Source organism: Canis aureus, chromosome 11 (assembly GCF_053574225.1).
Source record: "Canis aureus isolate CA01 chromosome 11, VMU_Caureus_v.1.0, whole genome shotgun sequence".
NCBI classification, from domain to species: Eukaryota; Metazoa; Chordata; class Mammalia; order Carnivora; family Canidae; genus Canis; species Canis aureus.
The window spans coordinates 66,765,308-66,778,095 of NC_135621.1; the positions used below are offsets into that span (position 1 = coordinate 66,765,308).

At 40.3% G+C, this 12,788-nt stretch overlaps 2 protein-coding genes across 8 annotated transcripts in view; one reads left to right on the forward strand and one right to left on the reverse strand.

Annotated features, from left to right (window-relative positions):
* PELI1 (pellino E3 ubiquitin protein ligase 1) overlaps positions 1–12,788 on the reverse strand; it is a 136,334-nt gene that overhangs the window by 112,062 nt on the left and 11,484 nt on the right. For 2 of the 7 annotated variants that reach the window (XM_077915631.1, XM_077915634.1), the window contains one exon: positions 5,998–6,087. The exons of the other annotated variants lie outside the window; for them this stretch is intronic. The gene's annotated coding sequence lies outside the window, so the exon portion shown is untranslated. The remainder of the gene's footprint in view (positions 1–5,997; positions 6,088–12,788) is intronic. 7 annotated transcript variants of the gene reach the window in all.
* Positions 1–12,788, forward strand: part of LOC144324415 (uncharacterized) — a 95,497-nt gene that overhangs the window by 53,629 nt on the left and 29,080 nt on the right. Inside the window, exon 4 of the mRNA XM_077915856.1 lies at positions 247–282. The gene's annotated coding sequence lies outside the window, so the exon portion shown is untranslated. The remainder of the gene's footprint in view (positions 1–246; positions 283–12,788) is intronic.

Below are 12,788 nucleotides of genomic sequence, written 5' to 3' on the forward strand. Positions count from 1 at the left end.
ATATATTTTGCTTCTCCATTTTTATCCTCTTTACTTTCAAGGAGAAGATTAGATGATGAAGTAAGATTCACCCTGTAGCTCTCCGTGGGATTTTATTTAACCCCAACACATGGTCTGTGGACTGAAAAAAATAAATTATGCTCATGTCTTACACTATCATATATATGTACTTATTAAAGGTTTACAAAAACATAACCTAATTATAGAATTTCTTAATTTAACAATCATTTATTGAATTCTTTCTAGGTGTAAAGCACTGCAATAGGTGCTGAAGATTCAAGAGTAAGTAAGACATCATCCCTACCCTAAAGATGCTTATACTCATATGTGACATTGTGTGACTGTTAGTCTAGACTTGCTGGGCTGTCTTGATTGACATCTGTTTCCCCAGTGTGATTATAAATAGCACCCCCTTTTGCTCTAAAAAGTGTCCAAGTTTGGGTAATAAAGTACAGATACCCTATAATAATATTTCCCACTAGATGATGTTTTTGAACTACTTGTAATTCTTAGCTATAAATAAAAAGCACAAACAGCAAAGGCCCCCAAAATGTACTGACATGCTGTCTTCATTTCAGAATCACTATTTCTGTCACCGTGTGTCAGGTGAAGTAAGTTCACTGGGAAAGTGTGGCATTTGGGTTTACATTATTTTTTAAAATGCAACTACTAAAAAAAATAAAAATAAAAAAATAAAATGCAACTACTTACTGTTCACCCTATATCAGGAGGATGGAAAACGTTGGCTAGAAAATGTAAGAAGACAAGAGCACATTATAGCAAATGGAGGTAACACCATGTATCATACCCTCAACTCCGATTTTGGTAGGAGCCTAAAGTGGACAGGATACGAGGGTTTTTGGCAGCAAGGGGTATGTCACGTGGAACCAGCAAAGCAATGGTTGGAGGCATTTAGGGTCAAGAGCCTCTGATCTTAGAATTCAAGTTGGCATCTGCCTGCCCTTCCCTTGGACTCTTTGGTCTCTACCCCATTTCGAAAGGTACCAAACTCATTGGTTTTTAAAGCTACTTGCAATGTGCTTTTGTGAAAGGTTGGTGTCTGTAGAACTTCTAATTACATATCATTCTGTGTACCCTTGTCTGAATATGTATATGTATGTATTTTGATATTGAAGACAAGCTATTTTTAGTTTCCTTTTGGGTATGTTTGGAGAAACTCTTAACTGTTGCTATGCTGCTATGGAAACAGTATCCATGTATACTGACATGTTTACAATTGTTTAAAACACTATAAACTTTCCAGGGCAAAGGCAAACAGCTTACTTCCATCAAAGTTGCTCCATGCTTTCCTTTTTTATTAGTGTATTTATTACTCTCAGACCCATGTTGGAATCTGTTTCATTTGTGCCTCTGCTAAAGGACCATTTTTTTTATTTTTTATTTTATTTTTTTTGCTGATGTGCATCATCATTTAATTGATTTCACATTCATAACTACAGTAGAGCTGAGAGCAGATGAAAATTTTCCCCTGAAATCAAAAATATGCCCTAGTCTCGTTAGAACTGTGAATTGAATACCTCCTAGGCTCCCAAATGAAAAATGGAATAATACCTATTGAGGGTATGTTGATGATCTCTCTAGAATTTGCAAGCGTAGGAGACTTTGATAGTCGTTTGAATGTTACTATTGTAATTATTATTTGTGTATACAGAATGAATTTAAAGACTATTCTAATTGCTTAGAAACATGCAAACCCAAAGCCAGGAGTTTTCTGGCTTATTCCAAGCATGGGGAAAAGTAGGTGGCTGAGAATGTTTACAACTTTTGGAAAGAGAATCTTAACAAAGCCACATGAATTGAAGTGAGTAAGAACCATATTTGTTTGAAGGTACCAGGAAAATGATTTTTGGCAGGGTGGTTTTCTAGGAGTCAAAAAATATTTGAAAGTACAATCTGTAATTGTGAATCATACAGTCCTGACTATGTAAAAGGCCCACACTTTAGTAGAGCACAATATCCTCCAGGACTTTAAGCCCAGAGTACTTTCTCCTTTAAAAACTCCTTTTTATCAAAATTTGGTACCTATTTTGGGTAAGTGTACAGTAAAGGAAATTTTAGCTGTCACGAAGGAGACTACTTTCCTCTCTCTTTTACTAAAATCTCATTTTTGTCATCGTCCTGAATCATTTTAAGTCACAGATCAAAAACACACCACAGAGAAGTTCTATGGGAAGGGGATGATTTGTGAAGACCTGATCGACCTGGGCCTCAGTTGCACGTGGATTCAGGGAGTCATGGAGCCAACAGTCCCCCACCCCCACTCCCTGGGTCCCCTTTTTGCACTGTTTATATATTTTTTCTGCCACAGCTCAGCAGTGGATATTCCATTCTAAGCCCTTCATTGAACAAGGTTTATGTGATTTTTTTTTTTCCCTTCCCTGTGGGAAGGATTTCTCCCTGCCTCCTGGAGCTTAGCAGCAGCTAAGAAATGTGACCCCAAGGTCACATTCAGATTAGAACTCAGTAAAACCTGATGGGAAACTCTCGCAGTATGACAGCTGTGGCTTGATAGTTTACTATGGGGAGGAGGCAAGAGGGAGGGAGGGTTTACAGGAGGTCCTAACTGGAAGTGAATCTGGCTTAGCAGCAGCTCATGTCAAGAGGCTAAGAATTGTGCCATTAATTCCCCTGCGTTGGGAGCCTTGGGTATCAAGTGGCTCTGGCAACTGGGAACCTTCAGGGTTACCCTCAGGATCAGGATGAAAAGGAGGAAGGTGGGCAGGAGCAGCAGTGTGGCTTGACACAGAGCCCTCCCCTGGCACACGCTAATTGTCTCATTCTGTTTAGAGTTCTCTGAAGAAGCAGATTTCCGTTTCTGTTCTGTTGCCTCTAAGGGGATTTCCCAAATTAACCTTCTCTAAGCTTTCTTGAGGGACTGTTTTTGAGGCCTGGTGGGGAATTTCCCTCTTCTGACCAAACTGTTGTCTGGAGAGATTATTGCTGATCTTCATCTGGGGATTTTCTCACAGGCTTTTTGCTGCTTCCTGTTTCCCAAGAGTCTTTGTTCCCTGGGAACTGAAGAGTTATGGAGAGAAAGGGGGCAAACAGGTTTTAGGAAAAAGGGAAGGAGGGTGTATCCGATACAGTGGTGCTGTTCTCCCCATCCCCAGGTCTTTGTTGTAGTGATACTGGATTTGAAGATCAGGCCCAGGGACCTTGCTGACGGCTTGGGACTGATTATACCCCACAATCCACAGGAACTGGGGTTGGACGGCGTGATCACAAACTCCATTAGTGACTGGTTTATTAGAATACCTCTCCTGTATTGGGGATGGACAGAAACTCCCATATTAAAAGAAACTATTAAAGGATAATGACTCCTTATACTTAAGGATAGTGCTCTACCGTTCTTGAGTGCTTTCCATGAATCATGCGCCGTATTAGGGGCCTTATATACATTTCTCATGTGATTCTGGCCACAACCCAGGGAAGTAGACCTTATGAAGATTTCGTTTAGCAGATGAGCAAACCAAGGCTTGGAGAGGTTAGGTAACTTAGCCAGTTTTGTGGGCTGGTGTTAGGAGAGGTCCAATTCTGTGGGACCCCAAAGCCTGTGTTGTCTTCTTTCAGCTATACATCTCACCCAAATTTGGGATTTGTTTCTTAGCCTTTTAGGTGCTATTACCAGGAAAGTGGTGGGAAGGACCCTGAGAAGAAGCAGTCCCCAAGAACAAGGGGTTAGAATATTTTAGGGGGCGGTATTGTTGTTTGTTAGCTTAGCTCTCTGCACCTGCAGGGCCCTTTGGCTGTATGTTCATCATTTTCTCATCAGCTGGAAGGAAGTGCTGACCAGGGAGGTAGTAGGAATCAATATATAAAAGAAGCTCCAGTCAAACCAATTAATTAGTTCTTTCTCTTAGAGAACGCTTCTCTCCAACCACTGCTTTCACGTTGCTACTTCCTACTCTAGCTTTGTACATTTTATCAAGGCTCTTAGAAATAATTACCCCGAAGATAGGTCCCGGAATATCTCTGACTCTGCTCTAGCCCAGGGAAAATAATGTTCTAGAGTTACTCTACCTTTTGATTCTTGATTGCTCTGAAGCCAGATCAGTGTCCATGTGTGCATGGGATCAGTGTGTGTGTGTGGGTGTGTGTTCTTGTGGTACCGTGTTCTCAAGGCAATATGTAATTAGCCACAGTTAGCCATGGTTGACTTTTGCAAGGTTCTCCATGTAGTTTCAGTTCCATCAGAGAAGTCATTAGCACAGGTGAGGGTGTTGAGGGCAGCACCAGGACTGATAGGCAGTTCCTGGAAGTTCCCAAGGAGAAGGAGATGCACCTGCTGCATCGTCTCCCTTTACCCACTGCACACTTTGCTGCAGATCTTCCTGTCCCAGATCTACCTAGGAGGGCTCCTAACCATATCCTCTTCATCCAAATAGTGAACAGACAGTTGAGAGCTAACTGGCTGCCAAGTGATTTACCTGCATTAAATGACTTGATCCTTATCTGTGAAGTTAGGAAAAATGATTCTTATTAATTTTACCAATGAGGAAACCATGACCCTGGCTGGTTAATAATTGGCCCTAGCTCATAAACTGAGGGGCTGGGATTCAAATACTGGACTGATTCCTAGTTGAGGCTTTATTGAGGGAGGATGTAGTAAACCTTATTTATTTTTTAATCACTAGGAAAATATAGCATAGCCTTGAAACATCAAACACACAGGCTATGTTATTATTTTAAGTAATAGGTAGTAGAAAGGAAACAAGATCCTAATCAGCATGATGCCAGTGCTGAGGAAGGACGATGGCATGGCCCAGAGGCCTCTGGCCTGACAGGAAGTGGTATTTGGTAAAGCTGCCCCTCCTTTGAACTGAGGGATCCATAGCTTCCTTGTGGTCATTGTTGCCGGGGCATCTTCACAGGGGCTCTGCAATTTCAGGGGGCTAAGTAAGCTATGCTTGCCACGCTTAGATTCTCATTCCATTTACTTGGGAAAAAACAAACAGATAAAAAACAGATCTCCCCAAATTCAGTGCTTTACAACTCGTCCTAATTAAGGAGGCAAGAATCTAAGTTATACTGTTCATTCCCAGACCCTGATACATATTATAATTCAAATCCCCTTTCCTTTCAAGGGCAAAGAGTCACTGCCCTTCACATCATTCTCTTGCAGAACAGCAGAGGAAGACAGGGTCAGAGACCATCATGGCAGCTGGTGAGAGGGAAGCTCTGCTTCCCAAACCAGTGTGACATGTGCCTCTCGTGTATCATGTGGGGTCCAGGCTGAAAAATGTGATGGGCAGGAACCTCAAGAAAAGCATAGCCGTGCCTTAGTAGCAAGAAAGTCGCATCCATCAGGAGCCTCTCAAAGCTCTAATCTTGACCGCTCCTCCCTTAGCTCCATATCTTAATCAATTTCAGGCCCTTGAATATTAATATAAAAGCAAAGCAAAGAAAAAATACCCCCCAAATATTCTCTCTTCAACTTAGATATAACCTCATGGCTGTTGCTTCATGACCAAGGAAAATGGTGTGGTGGTACTGCTGGTTGGCAACAAACACAATTACCCCTCTTCAGACTACACCAGGTCACAGGCAGGTGAAGGGAAGCTGCCAGCCTGTTGCTACCTGTTTACCAACAGCAATCCGGTACCTCAGAGGGCTCTCGCTTGGTATGATGGGGGAGATCCGCAGTGTCAAAACAAGCTCTCATTACATGAAATCTGGGCTCTAGAAAAATCTTGTGTTAGCCCTTACCTAAATTTAGCACCTTCTTCTGTTTCCATTTCTATGGATTAAAATGCATAATGGAGCCAAGCATCCAGTGGCAACTTACATATTATTTAAATTTGCTGTAATTCTTGACTCCATCATTTCTTAGTTTTGCTTAAAAGATAAAGATGCTTTTATTTTCAATAGACTCCTGCTCCCATCCCTGGTGGGCAAAATTTCTCATTCCCCAATGAATGAGAGAGAGAAAACCCTTTATATTTTTGATCATGGAAGTAATGTGGTTTATATGCTTACCTGCATACTTGCTCCCTACATCCATCAAGTCGTTGGTTTTGTTGTTGTAACGCAGGTGCACCAGGCTGGCTGGTCCTGGAGTTTCTCCACCTGGCAGGTCAGCATGACCTGAGCACAGCAGCACTCCATGCACTAGAGTTTCTACTGCATGGAGTCCTATTTGCCCCATAGCAACTGCGCTGCATGGGAGTACATGGCCCTGCATCCTGCTGATGTTGCCTTTCCAGACGCTCCACCACGGGAGCTACTGCCACCTGGATAAAACCCTGTTCTGTGCCTGCCTCTGAGGTGCCCAGGTGGACTCAGGAGGGTGACCCTCCTCCTTCATAGCACCTTCGCAGATCATCAAAGTCATTGCCCCAGTGCCAATGCTTTCTGTCACCCTGCCGTAGTGCAACTGGGAAGTTGCTAGCTTAGCAACGACAGCAATACAATCCTCACAGTATTTTAGGATACCTGTAATTCTGAAGCTTTGGTAGTTATTAGTAGTCATAAAAATTGCTATTCTCTATACATTCTTTTCTTAATATAGCAAATATTATTTCAAACATTTATTCTTATAAAATGGAACTACTTACATAGCTAGGTGAGTTGAAATGATTCATGTTAGTGAAAAGACATAAGACAAAAATATTCCTTTTACTTAGAGATGATCCTCACCTATGATTGTGGATGCAATATTCAGTATTGTCTTTTCTTTTGGGGGGATGCTTTCAAAGCTCCTTAAATTAAATCAGGTTTTAAAAAATGAGTTTCAGAATATTGGCTGTGACTTAGGTATCATAGTATGGCTTAGACAGTGACAGTAGTTTAAATGTAGTAAAGAGCAGAACAGCAAAGAATGCCTACTGTCCCCATACCTCCAAAAGAAAGGAAACCATTAAAACACACACACACACACACACACACACACACACACACACACGTGGACTCATACAGAGCCCTTTGGGTTTGAAGTTAGCCTTAGTTAATAAAACAAAACACCAATATCACACTCAGAATTGCTTACCAGAGTTAGATCTGACTTCAGAGATACAGTCTGAAGTCTGATACACTTAGTGCCCTCCCCCATCTTCTCAATACCCCCAGTGCCCGCACACCAACTCACTCCCTTTTCCCTTGTACTATTGGAAGTGAGGGATTGGATGCAAGGAGACTTTCCCAAGGTCCTGGGTATAAGTAGCAAAGGGAGCTGTCCTGCTGCTTCACTGCAGTATTCCATCTGAGATGAATGGTTTTGCATTTTGAGAAGGGATGGGAGTAAGAAACACCAAAACATATATCACTTGGAGAAGGCCTCCGTGGCATAAAGAATCTTTTATAGTGGAGGTGATTTTATAATCTCTGAAATGTCCTTGTACAGACACAGTATTAACAGTTTGTTAAATAACTCCATAGTACATAACTGCATTTAGGACACATTTGTCTGCTTAAAAGAAAACAGGCCAGGACATTCACTTGGTAATTATTAGTTTTTCATGTTTTTAAATTAAATTTAATTTATTTAAAAAATTTTAATTCCAGTATAGTTACCATATAGTCTTATATTAGTTTCAGGTATACAATATGATTCAACAATTCTATGCATTACTCAGTTCTCATCACAATAAATGTACTCTTAATCCCCATTATCTACTCTACCTCTCCCCCTCACTTCCCCTCTGGTAACCATCAGTTTTTCTCTATAGCTAAGAGTCTGGTTTTCTTGGTTGTCTCTTTTTTATTCTGTTCAGTTTTGTTTGCTTGTTTTTTAAATTCCACATATGAGTGAAATCATATGGTATTTGTCTTTTTCTGACTTATTTCACTTAGGATTATACTGCCTAGATCCATCCATGTTGCTGGAAATAGCAAGATTTCATTCTATTTTATGGCTCAGTGATGTCCCATCATACACTCACATCACATCACATCACATCACATCACATCACATCACATCACATCACATCACATCACATCTTCTTTGTCCACTCATCTATCAATAGATGCTTGGGCTGCTTCCATAATTTGGCTATTGTGAAAAAAAAATTGGCTATTGTGAAAATGCTGTAATAAACATAGGGATGCATATTTCAAATTAGTGTTTTTCTATCCTTTGGGTAAATACTCAGCAGCGGAATTACTGGATCATAGGGTGGTTCTATTTTTAATTTTCTGAGGAACCTCCATACTCTTTTCCACAGTGGCCGCACCAGTTTGCGTTCCCACCAGCAGTGCACAAGCATTCCTTTTGCTCTACATCTTCACCAACACTTGTTGTTTCTTGTGTAATTTTTCATATTTACACATGAAGAAAACACTTAAGAAAAATGGGGGCTATAGCCCGAATTCTTTGTTCTCTTTTAAGCAAAATTTTTCTGAAGGGGTATTTATATTTACTGCCTCTAGTTTTTCCCTTCTTATCACCTCTTAAATTCATTCTCCCACAAACACTCCATTGAAACCGCTGTCCCCAAAGATACCAGTGACCTACCCTCCCCATAGGTCTGTTCTCATTCCAAGGCTTAGGTATGTGTCAGGAGCATTTGACAGAGCTGACTACTCCCTCTTCTTTGAAACAATGTCTTCACTTGGCTTCCAGGACACACCCTTTCTTGGTTTTCCTCCTCCTCACTGGGCATTCCTTTTCAGTCTCCTTGTCTGGCCCCTCTTCTTCTCTCTGACTTCATAATCTTGGAGGGCCACCAGGCTCTTTCTCTTTGGGCCTCTTCTCTTCCTTGCTCGCTCCCTTGGTGATCTCACCCGGTTTCATGGCCTTAAATATTATCTATGAGCTGTGAAATGTGTATCTCCAACTCAGATGTCTCTCCTAAACTCCAGACCTTTATCCAATTGCCTACTCAATGTTTGAAACCTAACAAGTCCAAACTTGAACTCTCATTCTTCTTTTAAAGCCTGCTCTACCCCCTCAGTTGATGACGACTCTATCCCTAATTAGTTCAGACCAAAAACTTTAGAGTCATCCTTGTCTACTCTCTTTCTTTCTTCACATCCAAATTATGCTGGTTCCTACTTCAATATACCTGGAATCCAACCATGTTTCACCACCTCCACTGCTACTTCCCTAGTCTGAACCACTGTCACATCTCTCTTGGATTATTGTAATCACTTCCTAACCAGCTTCTCTGCTTCTACCTTTTCCCCCTCACTTCTATAACAGTCTAGCTGCCAGAATGAAGTCAGAGAGATACTCAAAAATGCAAGTCAGATCATGTCACTCCTCTGCTCAGAACCTCACAATGATGCCTATTTCACTCAGAGTAGATGTAAGTCCTTACAAACGTCTATGCAACCGGAAGACCTGCCCCCCTATTACCTCCTGCTAACTTCACCTTCACTCATCCCACTCCAGCCATACTGGTCTCCTTGTTCCTCAAATACCCAGTCATGTTTGTTCCCTCAGCCTGGAATATTTTTCCCAAGAGAGTCACATGGCCCACTCCCTTACCCTCACTTGTTTGCTCCATTGCTGCCTTCTCAATGGGACCTACCTTGCCACCTATTTAAACTGGATTTGCCTTCCTTCTCCATACTTAGCATTCCTGGGCCTCTTACCCTGCCCTAATATTTCCTTTTCTATAATCTTTATCCCTTCCAATATCTATTGAAATTCCTGATTATGTTTATGGTTTATTTTCTGCTTCCTACTTAGAATGTAATCTCCATAAGGTACCCCTGTTTGTTTTGTTTACTGATCCATCCTAAGCACCAGATCATTGTCTGACATGTGGTAGGAAATCAATACATATTTTTGAATTAATAACAGTTCAAATCTTCAGAGACTGGAATGACAGAAATGAGAAAAGTCTGTAAAGATCCTATCTCTGTCGATTCAGTGATTTTAAAAGGGATTTTTATCTCTTACTTCCTGATGACAGAAAGGAGTATACGACTTTGTAAATTCACATATTAAAAGCACCCACAACAGTTTGTTCACTTCAACTGTTGCTTTTGAAGAACTTGATAAGCATCTTGTCCTGCCATCCCTTCTTTTGTGGTAAAGCCTCCCGTTAAATACTCAAATAACCTAGATACTTGTGCTCTGAAGGCATCAGAAAGGCATTTAGATTAGGGGTAGAATTCATCAGATTTCCTGGTCAAAACAACGCCTCAATATGTATTCAATAGCACCTTTGTTGGATCTACTCCTAGCCCTGCCTGGATCGTCTTCCTGGTGACATTCATAGCACTGTTGGGGGCCTTGAATTTATGTGATCTTCACCCTCAGCTGAAAGTGGGCAGGTTTCTTCCAGCAAGTTGGTTTGTGGGTAAAACCACTGACACCACCGGCCCGGGTCTGATGACCACCAGAGCAGCTAACGCGTCTACGTTAATACTTCCCTCTCTGAGACATTTCAAGAAGTACTTTTCTCGGCAATATGAGGTAGACTACATGTGCTAATGACAAAATTTCGGAGGCTGCTCAAGAGTGTTTTCTGGTAGGCCTAACTGATGACATCATGAGTGCTTACTGAATGTCACATGCTTGGCAAAGAGGTTAGAAAGGGTCATTCATCTCACTGTCCTTTTCATCAGGAGACCTAAAACAGTATAAGCTGTGTTGTTCTCTAGTTTTCACCTGTGACCTTTTTTTCCTACTCCAGGGAAGCCTTAAATGGATTTTCTGTAATAACTGTTATGCATATGATAGAATTTATTATGATTACATAATTAATTTTTGTTTTGAAAGGGCGACTGATTTATAATGGCAGTTCTGTTACTTAAAGTAACTTTGATCAAAATTCATCACTCAATTTTTAACACTAGGGTTTGAAATCTCCAATGTGTTTTTTATTAAAAGCATTAGGGGAGTATAATACAATTATAGGAATAGGATAACATTATAGGAAGTTTGACTGATTTTAAAAATTACTTGTAATTCCATCTAATTGTTATGATCATTTGTAAATATTTTCTGTTAATCATTTTCTATAAACATGCTGATTATTCCTATAACTGAAATGAGTATCACTGTCAGCGGATGGTGGTGGGAATCCTTTGAGATGGGGACCCTTGCTGATCATTGTGTGTATACCCGTAATGTAGCACAGGGCCGGGTATAGAGAGGTACTTGAAAAATTATTGCCAGAATAATGAATTAGTAAGGGATTTTGCTGAGGAACAAAGACATGATTAAGTATAATCAACATTGGATTGATTATTTTGTTGATTCACATTGAGAGGCCCAAATCCCAACCCTTGGCAAACATCAGTTCTGCCTGGATCTCTAGGAGCAGCACAGGAGAAAGGAAATAGTCCCATGGTGATATGGCTCCTCTTCTCTCGTTTGAAAACAATAGCATTCATTCATTTTACTTCTCTATCCTTTGTCTGCAGATTACTTAGGTCTAAACTGGCCTTAAATCTCTGAAACAGACTGATCCCTCCCTGATCCTAAAATAAAATTGCAAATCAAATTTAGAGTTTGATGTAAAAGCTTGAGAGACACAGGTTTGTTGCTAATTTAGATTACAAATGTCATAAAAAATAGAAACCAAAAAGGTTAGGTAATTTCTAAATTAAACACTCTTTCTTAGAATAATTACTGTGTTACGGCATCTGTGTACTTTGGTAGAATTTGAATAACACTTTATTGCTCCGAATAATGTTCTATTCTTGTCACCTAATAATAGTTGAGTACATGCTCCTGTACTCCGTGACTGCAGGAAGGGTGTTGCCCTGAACACTGACACACCCTCTGCAGCAAGGCTTGGTTTTGCTGGAACTTTCCAGGTGCTAAAAAATCCCTTTCTCTACTTTCCATTCATTCACATGCAAGAGAACTGAGCTTTACTATTTTTTCTAAATCCAAATAGAAAGAGTCAGGTTCACGCAGTCACCATTAAGGACTGACCAGGGTTGCCTGGAGAATATTGTTTGAATCTTCTTTCCATAAGAAACTGGCTTAAAAAGCATAGGCCCACCAATCAGGATTTGAAAGGCAAGTTACAAATCCTTTGATGGAGTTTTTCAGGCTATCACTGAAGCAATAGAACTGGGAACAGTTTTTTTTAGTTGACCAAATACACCTGGTCATTAGGGACATTTCCATTTTGATAATTTAGCCAGTAGAAGTTCTTGGGCTTAAATAACAGTTTTTCAGAATTTCATGTTTCTAAGTCTGAGTCTGAATTTAAGGAATACTAGTCTGTCTCCTTTTATACCACAACAGCTATAGAATTCCACAGAATTTTTTCTAAAATGACGCAAATGGGTTGTCATAGTCTGGGAGATAATTCTTCACTAGAACACAGAACTATCTTTATTTGAAGGCCATACATGGCATAAGCAAACAATGGCTGTGTTCTGTGTGTTTTTCTGTTACCTTAATGCATTTAAATTTCAATTATGGGAGTACAAGACATGAGTTGTATTATTAAACTCTCCTTTAAGTTCCTTAATGATGACTGTTTTATTTTTCTTTCTGAGTTCAAAGTAAATCCTTTTAGCTTGAAAGTCTTATGTATTCTAAAAATGAATTCACTATGCAGAGACTATGATCACTCTGCTATTTGTCACTTACTACATGTTCTCCTTTCTTCTGTAGTATTAGAACCTCTGATTTGTAGAACAGACATTTAGCAGTCCAGGAAAAAAAAAAAGGCTGCTTTGCAATGTCCCTTGTAAAGGAGTAGGTCAAAGTATTATGTAGCAAGTTCTGGAGCTTTCCTTATATGGTAGTTGTTGTGTACCTCTTGTCCCTTCTCCATCCCTTCCTCCATCCTGCTGCTACAACTGTGGACACACTAATAGGAACTCTAGCTGCCATCTTGGATCATGAAGACAAGGGT